Source organism: Gallinula chloropus, assembly GCF_964237585.1.
Source record: "Gallinula chloropus genome assembly, chromosome: 12".
In the NCBI taxonomy this organism is placed as follows: Eukaryota; Metazoa; Chordata; class Aves; order Gruiformes; family Rallidae; genus Gallinula; species Gallinula chloropus.
The window spans coordinates 22,931,886-22,946,102 of NC_140097.1; the positions used below are offsets into that span (position 1 = coordinate 22,931,886).

A 14,217-nucleotide genomic window follows, 5' to 3' on the forward strand; every position below is an offset into this window, starting at 1 on the left:
TCCTGCAGTCCTGAAAGCCTTTCCTTTGATAGCTTTTTCTTTCTCTTGCAAGCAATTTGCTGCACAGTTCTCCTGGCTGGTATTTCCCTTGAAACTGCTTCGAATTTCAGTTCCCAGTTACATAGCTGCTCTCATACCAACACAGCACCTTTGCTTTGAGGTTGTATATGGCTTTCTATGGGCTTTAAAGCACAGGGTAGGTGCCATAGCAAGTAAGTGCAGTGACAGCAAGTGAGTTTGCCTTGCAGGATGTGAAGAGAGACTTAATTGAATTAAAAACCCCATCAGAAAAATCTAGACATTGACTGGCAGGTAGGAGGTGAGAGCAGCACAGTTGATGTGCAAAGACCAAAATTATCCAGAGCTGAGCTTTCTAAGTGGAGCAGAACAGGCTGTGCTCAGGAATGCTGAGTAGGATCCAGCAATAACCCTAGAGAATCACAGGATCACAGGGGTTGGAAGGGACCCCCAGAGCCCATGGGGTCCAACCCCCTGCCAAAGCAGCTCCCCAGCTCATATTGCACAGGGCGGCGTCCAGACGGGGCTGGAATCTCTCCAGAGATGGAGACTCCACACCCCCTGGGCAGCCTGTCCCAGGGCTCCCTCACCCTCACTGGGGAAAAGTTCTTCCCCAGGTTGCTGTGGAACTTCCTGTGCTCCAACTTGCAGCCATTGCCCCTTGTCCTGTCCCCACAGACACTGAAAAGGGGCTGCCCATTCCCCCTGCATCCCATCCTTCAGATACTGATAAACATTCATAAGGTCCCCCCTTAGTCTTCTTCTCTCCAGGCTGAACTGCCCCAGCTCACTCAGCCTTTCCTCACAGGGGAGATGCTCCAGGCCCTTCATCATCTCTGTAGCCTCCTCTGGACTCTCTCCAGGAGATCCCTGTCCTTTTTATCCCAGGGAGCCCAGAACTGGACACATCACTCCAGGTGGGGCCTGACCAGGGCAGAGCAGAGAGGGAGGATCCCCTCCTGTGACCTGCTGGCCACACTCCTCTTGATGCCCCCAGGATCCCATTGTCTCTCTCAGCCCCCAGGGCACACTGCTGGCTCATGGCCACCCTGTCATCTACCAGGACCCCCAGGTCCTTCTCCACAGAGCTCCTCTCCAGCAGGTCACCCCCAGCCTGTACCGATTCCAGCTGTTATTCCTTCCCAGGTGCAACTTCAACTTTGCTTCAACTGCATCGAGCTGCAGCTTGTGGGCTTCCTTCTCCAATCTGCAGCTGAGAGCCTGCACTAGACCAGAGGCTAACGACGTTTCTGGAGCTTCTCATCCCTCCCTGCAAAGCAGAGGGCTTGGATTTCCCTCTCCACACCTAAGAGCCATCCCCTGTTCTGTGAAAGTCCCCTGTCCAGAGCACTGTTGTCCCTCTCATTAGGGCTATGGTGACAGGAACACCCATCAGCACACCCAGGGGCCCAGCTGCAAGCTGAGTTAATTGCTACAGCAGGAGGATGGAGGATGCCAAAGGACTGGCTTTCAAGGTGGCCACTTCCTTACAGACTTCAGGCAGGCAACTTGCCCTTCAGGCTCTTTATCTGCAAGATGGGTCAAAAACCTAACTGCATGCAGGGCTCTGCTTGGCCTAAATGCTGCACAGACTGGGGAGAGAGGAAGGACGACCTCCTGAATGAAAGAAATAGATCTCCTCCTGCTTTGGACTCTGATGCTTTTACTTTACACTGGCACCACTGGGAGAGGTCCTATTTGCTTAATTAGGTCACAGATGAGGAACCCAGGAGGACACAGAGCATATTTGGAGTGGCTTTGACCTGCTAATTTTTAACCTTTATGAATCTGAGCAGCCTGGGTTCCCATCTAAGTTCTGGGCTTTAAGAGGAGCTGGATATTCATATCAGCCTGGAAAGGTAAAAGGTGTTGGGGATTTGTATTTTTAAAAAACCCCAACCACCCATGACACAGCACCACCCCCCAAATACATTCTTACTGGGGGAGGCAGATACTTTACACTGCTCAGCTTACAGTCCTCAAGCCAAGACATCATTGATGTACTGCCACACCACGTTGGGAAGCGTGTGGGGAAACTGGAACTGGCATCTACAGAAAACATACAACAGCAAATTATGACACAATTAACTAACAGAAAACATTTGAGCTGGGCAAGCTCTGGAAGGACTGTTGCCTAAGTAACATCACCCTATGGTGTTTGAATCACAGAATGGTCTGGGATGGAAGGGACCCCAAGGATCACAGAGCTCCAACCCCCCTGCCACAGGCAGGGACACCAACCTCCAGGCCTGGAGCTACACAAGGCTGCCCAGGGCCCCATCCAACCTGGCCCTGAACACCCCCAGGGATGGGGCACCCACCCCCTCTCTGGGCAGCCTGTTCCAGCCCCTCACCACTCTCTATGGAAAGAGCTTCCCCCTAATATCTAATTTAAACCTTCCCTCCTTCAGCTTTAATCCATCCCCCTTGTGCTGCCATTCTCTACCCTTTTAACAAGCTGATTCCCCTCCTGTTCCTCTGCTCCCTTCAGGGACTGGAAGGCTGCAATGAGGTCCCCCCACAGCCTTCTCTTCTCCAGGCTGAAGGCTTCTATGCCTGTCTCTGGAGAGACACACAGACCCCAACACGGAATCACGGCATCACCAGGTTGGAAAAGGCCTGTAAGATCACCCAGTCCAACTGTCCCTGTCCTGACCCACATCCCTGAGCATCTCATCTCCCCTCTGTTAAACACACCCAGGGAAGGGGACTCAGCCCCTCCCTGGGCAGCCTGTGCCACAGCCCCACAACTCTGCCAGGGAAGAACTTTTCCCTCCCATCTGCTCTGACCCTGCCCTGGGGCAGCTTGAGCCCATTGCCCCTTGTCCCATCTCCTGTCCCCTGGCTGAAGAGACCATCGCCCACCTCTCTGCACCCTCCTGGCAGGGCAGTGGAGGTGGGGAGAAGGTCTCCCCTCAGCCTCCTCTTCTCCAGGCTGAGCCCCCCCAGCTCCCTCAGCCGCTCCTCCTACGACCATCACCAGCCGGCTCCGCGCGGCCAAACCCCCTCTCCGGCGCGGCCAGTCCCGTCCTCCCCCTCGGAGGCAAGAGACGGAGCAGCGCCCTTCCCTCCGGGGCACCCAGGAGCGCGTCGCTCACCCCGGGGGAGCCCCTGCGGGAAGATCCCGACACCGAGACGCTGCGGGCGGTTCCCCCCCGCCCCTGAGCGGGGCCAGGGCGCCGCCAGCCGGTCCGCACCGCGCATGCGCAGCGCCACACTCCGCTCAACGTAAATAGAACGGCTGGCTTTATAGCGCGGCCGGCCGGAAAGCCCTCCCTCTCCGCGAGCCGGCCGGCCAATCAGCGCCCGCGGAGGGGCGGGGCCGCGGCCGCGCCGCAAGGGAGCGCAGCGCCGCGTCGTGTCGGGCCCGGTGAGCGCGCACGCCCCCGCCCCGCCCGTTTCCGTTTCGCCGCTGCTCGAGCTCGGGCCTGCAGAGCAGGAAGCGGCGGGAACGAGAGCCCAGCGCAGGCCGCAGGTACCGGGGGGAGCTTCGCCGCCGCCCGGGGGAAGCGGGAGAAGGGGAGGGGGGCGCTGGGGGGGGGGCGGGTTGCGGCTCGCTGGGGGTTTTTTTGCCTCTGGCCTTTGAGGCGCCGCCGCCGCCGCCGCCGGGTGGGGCCCGGCCTGGCCGCCCCCGCCTGGAGCCCGCGGCCTGCGGGCGGGGGTGGGTGGGCGGCCGCGGCCCCGGCCGAGCCGTTGGCCGCCGCGCCCGGGCGCACAAAAGGGGTGGGGTGGGGGAGGAGGGAGGGAGAGCGCGGCGGCCCCGACGCCCCTCCGGGAGCTCCCTCCCTTCCCCTCCCCCTCCCTGAGCTTCCGGGGCCGGTAACGGGGCCTTTTCCGGGCGGCGGGAGCTGGGGGAGGAGGGCGGGCTGGGGGCGCGGCCCCCGCGGGCTTCCCCCAGCCGGAGCCGCCCTCGCCTCGCCCGGCCTTGGGCGCACGGGCCGCGGCGGGGTCCCCGCTCCCGCCAGGCTCCGCCGTGGGCGGCGCGGAGGCGGCGCCGGCCCTCCCCGCCGCGGGGGTGTGACACGAGCGGGCACCGGCGCGGGGGGGAAGGGGGGGGGGGGGAAGGCCGAGACCCGTCTGACTGGCAGCTTGTTGTGGTGACGTCAGCCGGCGCGCGGGAGGGCGGGCCGCGGGGGTGAGCCGGGGCCTGGGGCCGGGCGCCGAACCCCTTCGCTCCTGGGAGGAGGAGGCGGCGGCGCCCGGCGCGCCCGCGGCCGGCCTGGGCCCGGACCCCGGCCTAGAGCCGCCCGCTGCCCGATCCCCTCCGCGCCGGGACGCCCCGGCCCTGGCGGGCGAGGGAGCCCCGCGGCTCCTCTGGGCTGCGTCAGGGTCCGGCCCCGCTGCGCGCAGAGAGGTGATGCCGCAGCTGCCAAACGCGGAGAGGGTGAGGGTCTGGGCTCTGCTCAGGGGTGGCAGCGACAGGACACGGGGCAGCGGGTGCAGCTGGAGCAGAGGAAGCTCCATGGGAACGTCAGGAGGAACTTTGTCCCTGTGAGGGTGGCAGAGCCCTGGGACAGGCTGCCCAGAGAGGCTGGGGAGTCTCCTTCTCTGGGGACATTCAAACCCGCCTGGACCCATCCCTGTGGGATTTAGTCTGGGTGCCCCTGCTCTGGCAGGGGGTGGGACTGGATGAGCTTTTGAGGAGCCCTCCCAGCCCCAAACAGGCTGTGATTCTGTAGCTGCTCCTCAGTGCCCTGTGAGGTGTCCAGAGGTTTGTTTGCTTTCAGTTCCTGCCTCGTATCCCGCTTTTGTTTCTCTCCCAGTACACCTTCCCTTCCTGAGCAGCCAGTGGTTTTCCCACTGGATGTGGTGCAGGATTCAGAGAAAGCTCTGTCCTTAGACCTACCTGGGGAGCGTTAGGTTTGGTGCTGGTTGGTTGGGGAATTTTTTCCCCCCTGAGGTTAAAGTAGGTAATGCTTCTGTTGTGTGACATGAAAACGCTGCTCTTTGTCTAAAAGTGAACTTTTACAACCCTCTTTATATCTCAGGAGTCTCAAAAGTTACTTGTCCTAAGAGTTGTTTGGGGCTGAAAGTATTAACTTCTCTGATGCCTTTATTTTGGGGATTTTTCTTTCTTCTTTTCATTTTCTTTTTTTCCCTCAGTGGGGAAATAGGATGTCCCCCTCTCCCTCCCCCAAAAGGTTTTTGGTGGAGAATATTTACTCTCTGTTGAAGGCTCCCATAAGTGCTGCCTCCTGCCTTGTTCTGGCCTTTCCAGGTCTCCAGCCACGGGACACTGGCATTTCTGTTTCAAACACACAGGTTAATTCTGGCTCTGATCTGGACAAAGGTTGCAGGTTTAAAACAGGAAAAAAAATTGCCATTAGCCTTATTTCATTTTAATTAGTTCCCTGGAAAGCTTAACAGCATATTCAGCATAAATGCTGCACATAAATTAATCTTAATGGGCGATTTGTATCATTTAACACTAGGATATGTGTTTGGGTTTTTTTAATAACTTCTCAAGACATAAATGCACTCTGACACTAGGGGCAAAAGAAATTCAGTCAGAGAGCTAAGCTGAGCCATTCCTACGTTATCCCTCCTCGTTCACCAAGCTCAGGCTCTGGCCCAGTGCCACAGCAACTGAGCGCCAGAGGCGGGGAGTTCTCCCAGCCAGGAATTGACAGTAAAAACATCCTAAATGGGCTGAGCTGCCACCAGGATGTAGGGCTGGTGATGGCTCTTCAGATAAGCAAATCCCAAATAACAGCCATTTGATGGTCTGGAGGGGCTTGGAAATATCATCATCTTTCCTCAGTTTCTTTTTTTTAGTGGTAACTCTTGTTTCTCTTACTTTTTACACCACTTTTTCTCTCGACATATTTCTATTGCTCTGAACCATCTCTGCTCTTGTTTATGTTGTTTCTGTGATCTGCTCTGCCCTAGAAACCTCTGAGGGTGGCTACTGCCTTCTCACCTGTTGTATCTTCTCCTTGTCTCTCTGTAGTGCTTTTATTCCCTGCTGCCCTTGTTTTTGTTAGGTTCTTTCCAAGTCTCCACTCAGACCCTTTCAGGTTTGGGACTAAACTCTAGTGTGGCTCTTGTGTTGCTCCATTTAAACCCTGGTGTACTGATTTGTCCTCAGAAGCTTTTAGTTAACATGGAGGAAAGTGTAATCAGTGAGTTGGAGGAAGTTAGTGCGTTGATAAAGGCTGCCCAGCGTGCCCTTTAAATCTTAAATTGATCCTTGATGAGCCTGGCCTTGTAAATGAGCAATAAGGGTGAAACCCCATAAGGTAGAGCAGCGCTGGGCAGGACAGACAGCCTGGTGACAGCTTACCTGCCTTCCTGGGCTGGGGCTGTGTGAACACACACACCTGATAGCACCTCTGCTGCTTCATCTGCACCGTGGCAGTCCTCCTGCAGCACTGGGCACTCTGTAGGTAGCTAAGTAGAAAGAGGTACAAGCTTAATACTTTTGGGAGCTTCTCCAAGATCAGCACAGACGTCCCAAAAGTCTCTCTCTGGTGCCCTGGTTAAGTTGCTGTTGCTTCCAGCTGTTTTACACATCTGTTAGGTGTGAGTGCTTTCTGGCCTTGATGTGATCTCTGTTCTCACCCCGCTACAGCTGTGAACAGAAGCTACCAGAAGCAGAAGTGGAGATGGTAGAGCAGCTCTGATCTGTCCATCCTCTCTTCTGTCCTTTTCCTATCACCATGTGTTCCCTTGGGAAGGGCATTTGAGATGGTAAAAGAACTTGGATGGAGACCACCTTTTACCAAAGGTACCTGCCATCCACTGTGGCTGTCCACATGAGTAACAGCCATACCTTCCTAACTGAATCATGTAATTAAACTAATCACAGTGAGGTCGCCTGTTCTTCTCTGACCAGCCGTTGTGACCAGGATCCCTCATGGAACAAACAGATGGAGAGTCACTAGTAGACAGAGTGAAGCCTGCAACAAATCTGAGGCCGGTCTTTGCTCAGGCTCTGACAGTTGTGGGGTGGTTGTTTGCTCTTTTAAACTGCAGGTTTTAATCAGAAACAGGGCTGAGTTGCATCTCTTTGCTCAGCTAGCAGTGCTTTGCAGCAATAAACAGTTCTGTCTCACCTGGCTGATTGAACTGTCACATCTGGAGCAGATCTGTAGCGTGGATGTGTACGAAGTGATTCCTCCTCCTCATCTTCACAGCTACCTAAGGTTGTCTTTGTGCATTGAAAGAACTAGCAGACCCTAAGCACCACTTCTCTGTTTGTGCTCTTTGCTGATGTTTCATTTTTCTTACATTTCATACCTGGAGGCTCTTTGTTCTTCACCTTTTGCCTGGCCTGTTGGAGCTGTGTGAGGTGAGCAGGCTGTTGTACAGCAGGACTGGGACTTGGTAGTGATGAATTGAATTGGCTCTTTTTTTTTTTTTTGAACCTCAGTCAGGCCAAAAGCTGTTTGAAAAGGCTGGATTCCATGTAAACCACAGCAGAACTGGGCTTCCACGCTTGAAATTGAAAATGTTGTTGAGAAGATTTAAAATTATACTGTGGAATATTGACACATGAGAATGAGCCTGCAGTTTGGGGTAAAGAAAGTATTAGAAATCAGAATACAGCCTTCAGAAAGCTGAAGTCATAGTGTGGACTAGAAAAGTAAGAACAAACTCTAGCCAGTCAAATGAAAAATACAAGGACCTGCCAGAAAGACTCTGAGCAACTTCATCCTAATAGCAAAAAAAAAATAGAAATTCCAAGTACTTCAGAAGCAAGAAACTTGCTGGAGTCTGGAAGGCAAATAGATGATGATGAAGTGAAAGAAATATTTGATGATGAAGCCATCAGTATAAAGTGAAATGACTTATGAGGGTTCCTGTTTACTGTGGAGGAGTCCAAGGAGGTTCCTATGCCAGAAATTCTCTTTATGGGGAGCAGGACTCATTGGAAGATCTGTCTCTGCTTGAAGGGTCAGTGGAGAAGGTTTCAGAGCAAACCAATAAATATAGTTAGAAAATGCCAAGACCAGGTGGTGCTTGCCCAAGGGTTCCTTCCAAAGGGAACTCAGGGATGGAATGACCAGATTATTAATTATGCCTTGCAACTTCTCACTTAATACCTTGGAGACAGGGAAGCAGAAGATGGCTTGTGAGGTAGTGATTCTTAAAGGTAGTACAGCAGGGTAACAGAGAGTTCAGTGCTTCCTTTAAAAAAGAAATTCTAAGAAAATAAACAGGTGAAGGAACTTCACTGTTGGTGGGAGAAAGTCAACGTGGCTTTTGCAAAGGAAATGGTGCTGCTTAAATCTACTGGAGTAGACTTGAATGGCTCAACAAGCGTGGAAAAGCAAAGTTTGGGAATAAGAGAGGAGGGAGATCTGTGTTGCACTGACACCATCCTGTGTGCTCAAGTGATCTGGCACAGAAGGTGTTGAGCAGTGTAAGGGGAGGAAAGACAAGAGCTGACTGGGAAGAGCTGCAGCTTGCCTCAGGCACCAGGTTCTAGGCAGTAAGATGCCAAGTTGGTGGGGGGAAATAATCTTTGTTTGTTTGTTTATGCATGAATAGGGTTAAAGTTAATTGTTGCCACATAGGAGGAAGTGTTTGTCATAATTCTGTGAAACCATGAGTTTAATGTTCAACAGCAACTGTATGAGCACGTGTGAGGAGCTCTGGGGAGAGGAGTAAGAGAAGAAGATGGGAGCATTGTGGCTTTCATGAAGAGAGGCTGAGGGAGCTGGGCTGGTTCAGCCTGGAGAAGAGAAGGCTGTGGGGGGACCTCATTGCAGCCTTCCAGTCCCTGAAGGGAGCAGAGGAACAGGAGGGGAATCAGCTTGTTAAAAGGGTGGAGAATGGCAGGACAAGGGGGATGGATTAAAGCTAAAGGAGGGAAGGTTTAAATTAGATATTAGGGGGAAGCTCTTTCCAGAGAGAGTGGTGAGGGGCTGGAACAGGCTGCCCAGAGAGGGGGTGGGTGCCCCATCCCTGGGGCTGTTCAAGGCCAGGTTGGATGGGGCCCTGGGCAACCTTGTGTAGCTCCAGGCCTGGAGGTTGGTGTCCCTGCCTGTGGTAGGGGGTTGGAGCTCTGTGATCCTTGGGGTCCCTTCCAACCCAGACCAGTCTGGGATTCTGTGATTCTTTCAGTTCTTACCACGCTGATTATGGGAATGTTTATGTGAAGGAAGATCGACTTTGAGATGCAGTGCAACTGGAAAAGCCAACAAGAGGATGAGAAGAATGGCCAGGGATAAGGAATGGGCTGTGTACAAGGGATGCTTAAAAAGATTTGAACCTGCTTGGCAGAGATGTGACTGAACACTGACTGGTCTGGATGAAACCCAACGGTGCTTCTGCTGCAGTGTGTGTGGGAACCAGAGACAGAGCGCTTCGAATGGCAGCGATCACATGGCTTCAGAATCAGACAGATGAAATCACAGAAGAAGGTGCTAGCAAACAGGCTGCTGAGCTCAAAGATTAAACCCCCCCCAAGAATGCCCCTGTGCTGGAAACTCAGAAAAGACACTTGCAGAAGTATCAGTGTGTTTGCTCCCTCTGTTAATCACAGTGACTTGTGGCTCCTGTGTGTGTCTGTCACGGTGCTGGACTCGATGGGGGTTTGACCTCAACCAGTACAGTCTCAACAGATGTCTTGTGGTGGGAGGAGAGGAGGAGCACAAGTGGCTGTGGGTACAAAAAGATGGTTTTCTGAAAGAGCTGGTGTTGCTTTTTCTTGCCTGTATGCTAGCTACAGGGCAGTGGTGGGTGTCTAAAGACACAGTGAGGGTGAGGGAGCCCTGGGCCAGGCTGCCCAGGGGGTGTGGAGTCTCCATCTCTGGAGAGATTCCAGCCCCGTCTGGACGCCGCCCTGTGCAATATGAGCTGGGGAGCTGCTTTGGCAGGGGATTGGACCCCATGAGCTCTGGGGGTCCCTTCCAAACCCTGTGATTCTGTGATCTTGTCCAAATAGAACCTGCCTTATTCAGTGCTTGGGAGCCCTATGTCCCTTTTGACGTGCTGGAGGTGTCTGGGCAATGAGGGTACCAAGAAAAAAACACCCACAAACACAGTGTCCTGCACACAAGTGGAAATCCTCACATCTGCTATAATTACCTCAATATTAAGCCCTAATCTCATTTTGTGTGAAGTAATCTTGGGACTCAGTATTGCATAAGAGACGTGCTCTCCTAAGTCGTTGTGCATATAGATAATGAGGGATCTAGTCAGTAGGGGCAAAGTAACAGGAGCGTTAAGTGAGGGTGGAAGGACAGTGGTGGCAGCCCCAGGGCCTGAGGACGACATACTGGTTTCTGCCCCTGTAGCCCCAGTTTTGCCTTCAGCCTTGGGGAGGGGCTTGTCATGGTGGGGCAAGGCAGAGAAGTGCTGGAACTGGGGGTCTTCCAGGGGTTCTGAAACGAGGTGAATTTGCTAGTTATAAATAGAAACAGTGAGGTGAGTGGCATAGGGGGGAGAATGTTGCAGGTAGTTGAGAACAGCAAAGCCTTGTAGGCCAGGAGGACCTTGCTAATTTTGGTGTTTGCAAAACAGGATGCACGGTGACGGTGTTAAGACAGAGTTTTGCTTGCACATGTTGCTGTGTTACTTGAACAATTTTGGCTTAAACGATGTTTCAGGAACCTCCTTTTGTGCTGTTTTTTTTTTCCCCAATCAAGTGTTGAAAGTGAATTAAATAGCCCGACTTGGAAAGGAAATGAAGGCATCTGTTTTGTTTGCACTTAAACAATGCATGAAAGCCCTACAGATGGACTAGGAGAAAAGTAGAAACTGAAAGTAGAAAATACAAACCAGAACCTCAAAAGTAACTGGGAGAAAAAAGGAGCTTGAAGAGAAACTATGGCTGAGAAATGACAGATGTAAAAGGCCCTGCTGGGAGGCCTGCCTGCCTTTGCTTGGAGCCTGGTCCTACCCTGAGCCCTTGGCCTTGCACAGGCCCCAGCTTTTCTCACTGCTGCTAAGGATCACAGAACCACAGACTGGTCTGGGTTGGAAGGGACCCCAAGGGTCACAGAGCTCCAACCCCCTGCCACAGGCAGGGACACCAACCTCCAGGCCTGGAGCTACACAAGGTTGCCCAGGGCCCCATCCAACCTGGCCTTGAACACCTCCAGGGATGGGGAATCTACTACTTCTCTGGGCAGCCTGTTCCAGCCCCTCACCACTCTCTCTGGAAAGAACTTCCCCCTAATATCCAATTTAAACCTTCCCTCCTTCAGCTTTAATCCATCCCCCTTGTCCTGCCAGTGTCTGCCTGTTTAACAAGCTGATTCCCTCCTGTTTGTGTGGTCTTAAAGTGTCTGTGGTTGTCTTCTTCCTTGGTTGGAGCTTCTCCAGACTGTCCCTCTGCCTGTTCTGGTCTCTAAGGACCATCTCTGTGCAGTGTGACCATCTCTGTGCAGTGTGACCATCTCTGTGCAGTGTGACCAGCCTTGTGCTGGTTCCTGTGTGGCCTTTTGGCAGGGGAGGATCTCAGTGTACACGGTCTGGAGATGAGGGTGTGCCCCTGGGTTTCTGCATCAGCTTAATGATCTCTGGCTTGCTTGGGTTTTTCCCTAGATCTTAATACTGTAAAACAGACGAATAATCTTGTCAGAGCATCCAGCTTGTGTTTGAAAGGAATTAACTCTATAACCCTAACACACTGCCCTTGGGTAGCAGCAATCGCCTCCCAGTCCATCGTTACACACAGGCAGTTTAATCTGGTTTTTACCTTGTGTATCACTTCCCATTTATCTGCTTCAACTCTTACTGCTTGGGCCTGCTCAGCTAAGGTTCTGAAGTTGCTCCCAGCAAGTCCTTGCCATTATTACCTGAACACCTTGGCATCCTCAGTAGATTTTGTGATACTGCTGTTTTTCCCTCACTTTTCTGGGTCCTTCAGGAATGTTGGTGGAAACCTTTCTGTCTGGTTTTCTATCACTTACCAGTTATTTATCCATACACAGGGAACTTCCCTGCAGTCAGGTATTTTGCTTATCTCTTTAAATAATAATTCTTTAAGAAGGTTGGATGATACTGGGTGCCTAGCCTGCCCAGACTCAGGAATTGGTTTTGGTGTGTGTCTCAGCTCTGAAGATCTCTGGCCTGAGAGTGGAGAGCCTTTCTGTAAATGTTTTTCCTCCTCCAGAACAGTCTTCACACACTGCAGGCACTGTAAGGAGTTTGGAAGCACGCTAAGATGCAGTAATAACAAAGAGAAGTAGGACAACCTTAATGATTATAATCCCATCAGACTAAGACATCAATCCCAGGTACAATAATGGAATAAGTAAGGTAGTGTTCAGGAAAGAATTAAGGCAATGTCACTCAACCTGGACTGGGGGAAATAGAAACAATTAGTGTTAATTGTTCCAGTTTGGCTCTTAAGTAGAGGTGTTCATCTCAGCCTTCTGTTAGAGCTCCACAGTTAATTGCATGTCATCTTCAGTGAGAGACCCAGCCAGCACAAAATCAATACGGTTCACATTAAGTTTAGGAGAAAGAGGACAGCTTTAAAAGGCAAGTGGAGGCTCAAGGAACTGTGTGTGTGTGGTGAAATACAGCTCCTGGGCTGTATTTCTGAGCTATCACCTGGAGAGAACACTGGGAGGAAGAAACTTGCAGCACCCAAGTGAATGAGGAAGCGGCAGACAGGACCCCACGGCTGATGCCGAGCGGGTGGCTGGCGGCTGGAGCCAGAGGCACCCATGGGCAGCCTCTGCTGTTGCCCCTCTGAAAGTCAAGATAGGTGATGCCTGAGTTAACACAAGGAGTGAAACCTGGACTGGGGAATGACCAAGCTACAGCTTGTTTGCACTTGAAATACAGCTCTGGGTGTGGTTCTCTGATACATGTGGCAGCACACCCATGTCAAAACCGGGGTGTCCCTCTGGGACCTGTGCTGCAGCAGCCCTGGGGTCTTTGGAGCTGTGGTGGATGGAGTGGGGTTGGAAGGTATGTGGTGCTGTGCTGCTGGGTTTCTAGGGGTCTTCATGGCTGAAGCACTTCAGTACCACTTTTACCACTTCGTTATGCCTTCTGCTAGGAGCAGCCAGTGATAGATCAGCTGGTTGCTGGTGCCAGAGGTGTGTAGGTATTCCAGAAGCAACCAACCAACCAAAAAAAAAGCCCCCCTGTGCTAGGATCTCTGGGAAGCCTGTTATGTGAGCAGCAGAAAGAGGATGAGTGAGGTTAAACTGTTCCTGCTCTTTCCCTTTTGGAGTTAGGAGGCAGTAAAAGAAATGAAAAGGGACAACCTTGAATTTGGAGGAAGTGGCTTTACGCACAATGTGTCATTAAGCTGTGGGAACTCCCTCCGATAGGATGTTCCGATGCTGGAAGTTTACATGGGTTCAAAGGCAGCCTGGGCAAGCTCATGGAAGAAGAATCTGTTTGAGGTTACTGAATTCATGGGAACTGCATCTGACCCAAGAAGCTCCTGAGCTTCATGAAGTGGTTGGAAGCTGGGGAGCAATGGAGGAGGAGAGAGCTTCCTGTTACTTTTTCCTCTTCAGCTTTTTCTGTAGGAATCCACTCCTGAGCTGATCCTGAGTGCCAGGTGCTGAGGTGGGGAAGCAAAGTCCCAAATCCATGTGTATGTAGTAGACCTGTAGTGAAGGATGTGGTCTGTGAGTCTCTAGATGTGGGACGTGTAAGTTGGTCGCCTGGTCAGCGTCTGTGCTGGAGCTGCTTGTGGGACATGGATCATGGCTTGGGTGTTTCTACAAAGATAGTTTCTGTGTTCCTGGGAGTGTTTGATTGTGCTGTGAGGCACCATTCCTGTAAATCACTGCCAAGAGGGCTGTACAGGCTGGGAGAGCACAGCAAAATGACTTGCTTTTCCTCTGGTGCTTAGAAATGAGGAAAGCTTATCAGACTCAAAAGCAATTTTAATTTCTGGGAGTCAGGTGAGTTGTGTGTTGTCATACAGGGCTCATGCTGAAGAGGAAAGCAAGGGCAAAGGCTGTAATTTGATAGGATGAATCCAGCTTTGAGACTTCACATGATATCTCAGCTTAGACGTACGATGTCCGCATGACACACAACACGGATCAAGCGCTGGCTGCCGCTTCAGGTTTCCTCAGAACCTTTGCACTGGCAGGCTCTGTGCTGGGGGAGCTGTCTCCTGCCCTGTCACAGTCACCAGAGAGGCAGCATAAACAGCCCCCTGCGTGCTTAGCTGAACCACACTGAATGCCCCTGCCTGTCAAACACCAGTTTGTACTTTTGGATAACTCTTTATGGCTGTGTAACACTCACCAGTCCTGAAGGGTGCACCAG

General features: G+C 52.4%; 1 protein-coding gene across 1 annotated transcript in view; it reads left to right on the forward strand.

The window, feature by feature from the left end:
• Positions 1-3,391: 3,391 nt before the first annotated feature.
• Positions 3,392-14,217, forward strand: part of RHOA (ras homolog family member A) — a 28,961-nt gene continuing 18,135 nt past the window's right edge. Inside the window, exon 1 of the mRNA XM_084269586.1 lies at positions 3,392-3,493. The gene's annotated coding sequence lies outside the window, so the exon portion shown is untranslated. The remainder of the gene's footprint in view (positions 3,494-14,217) is intronic.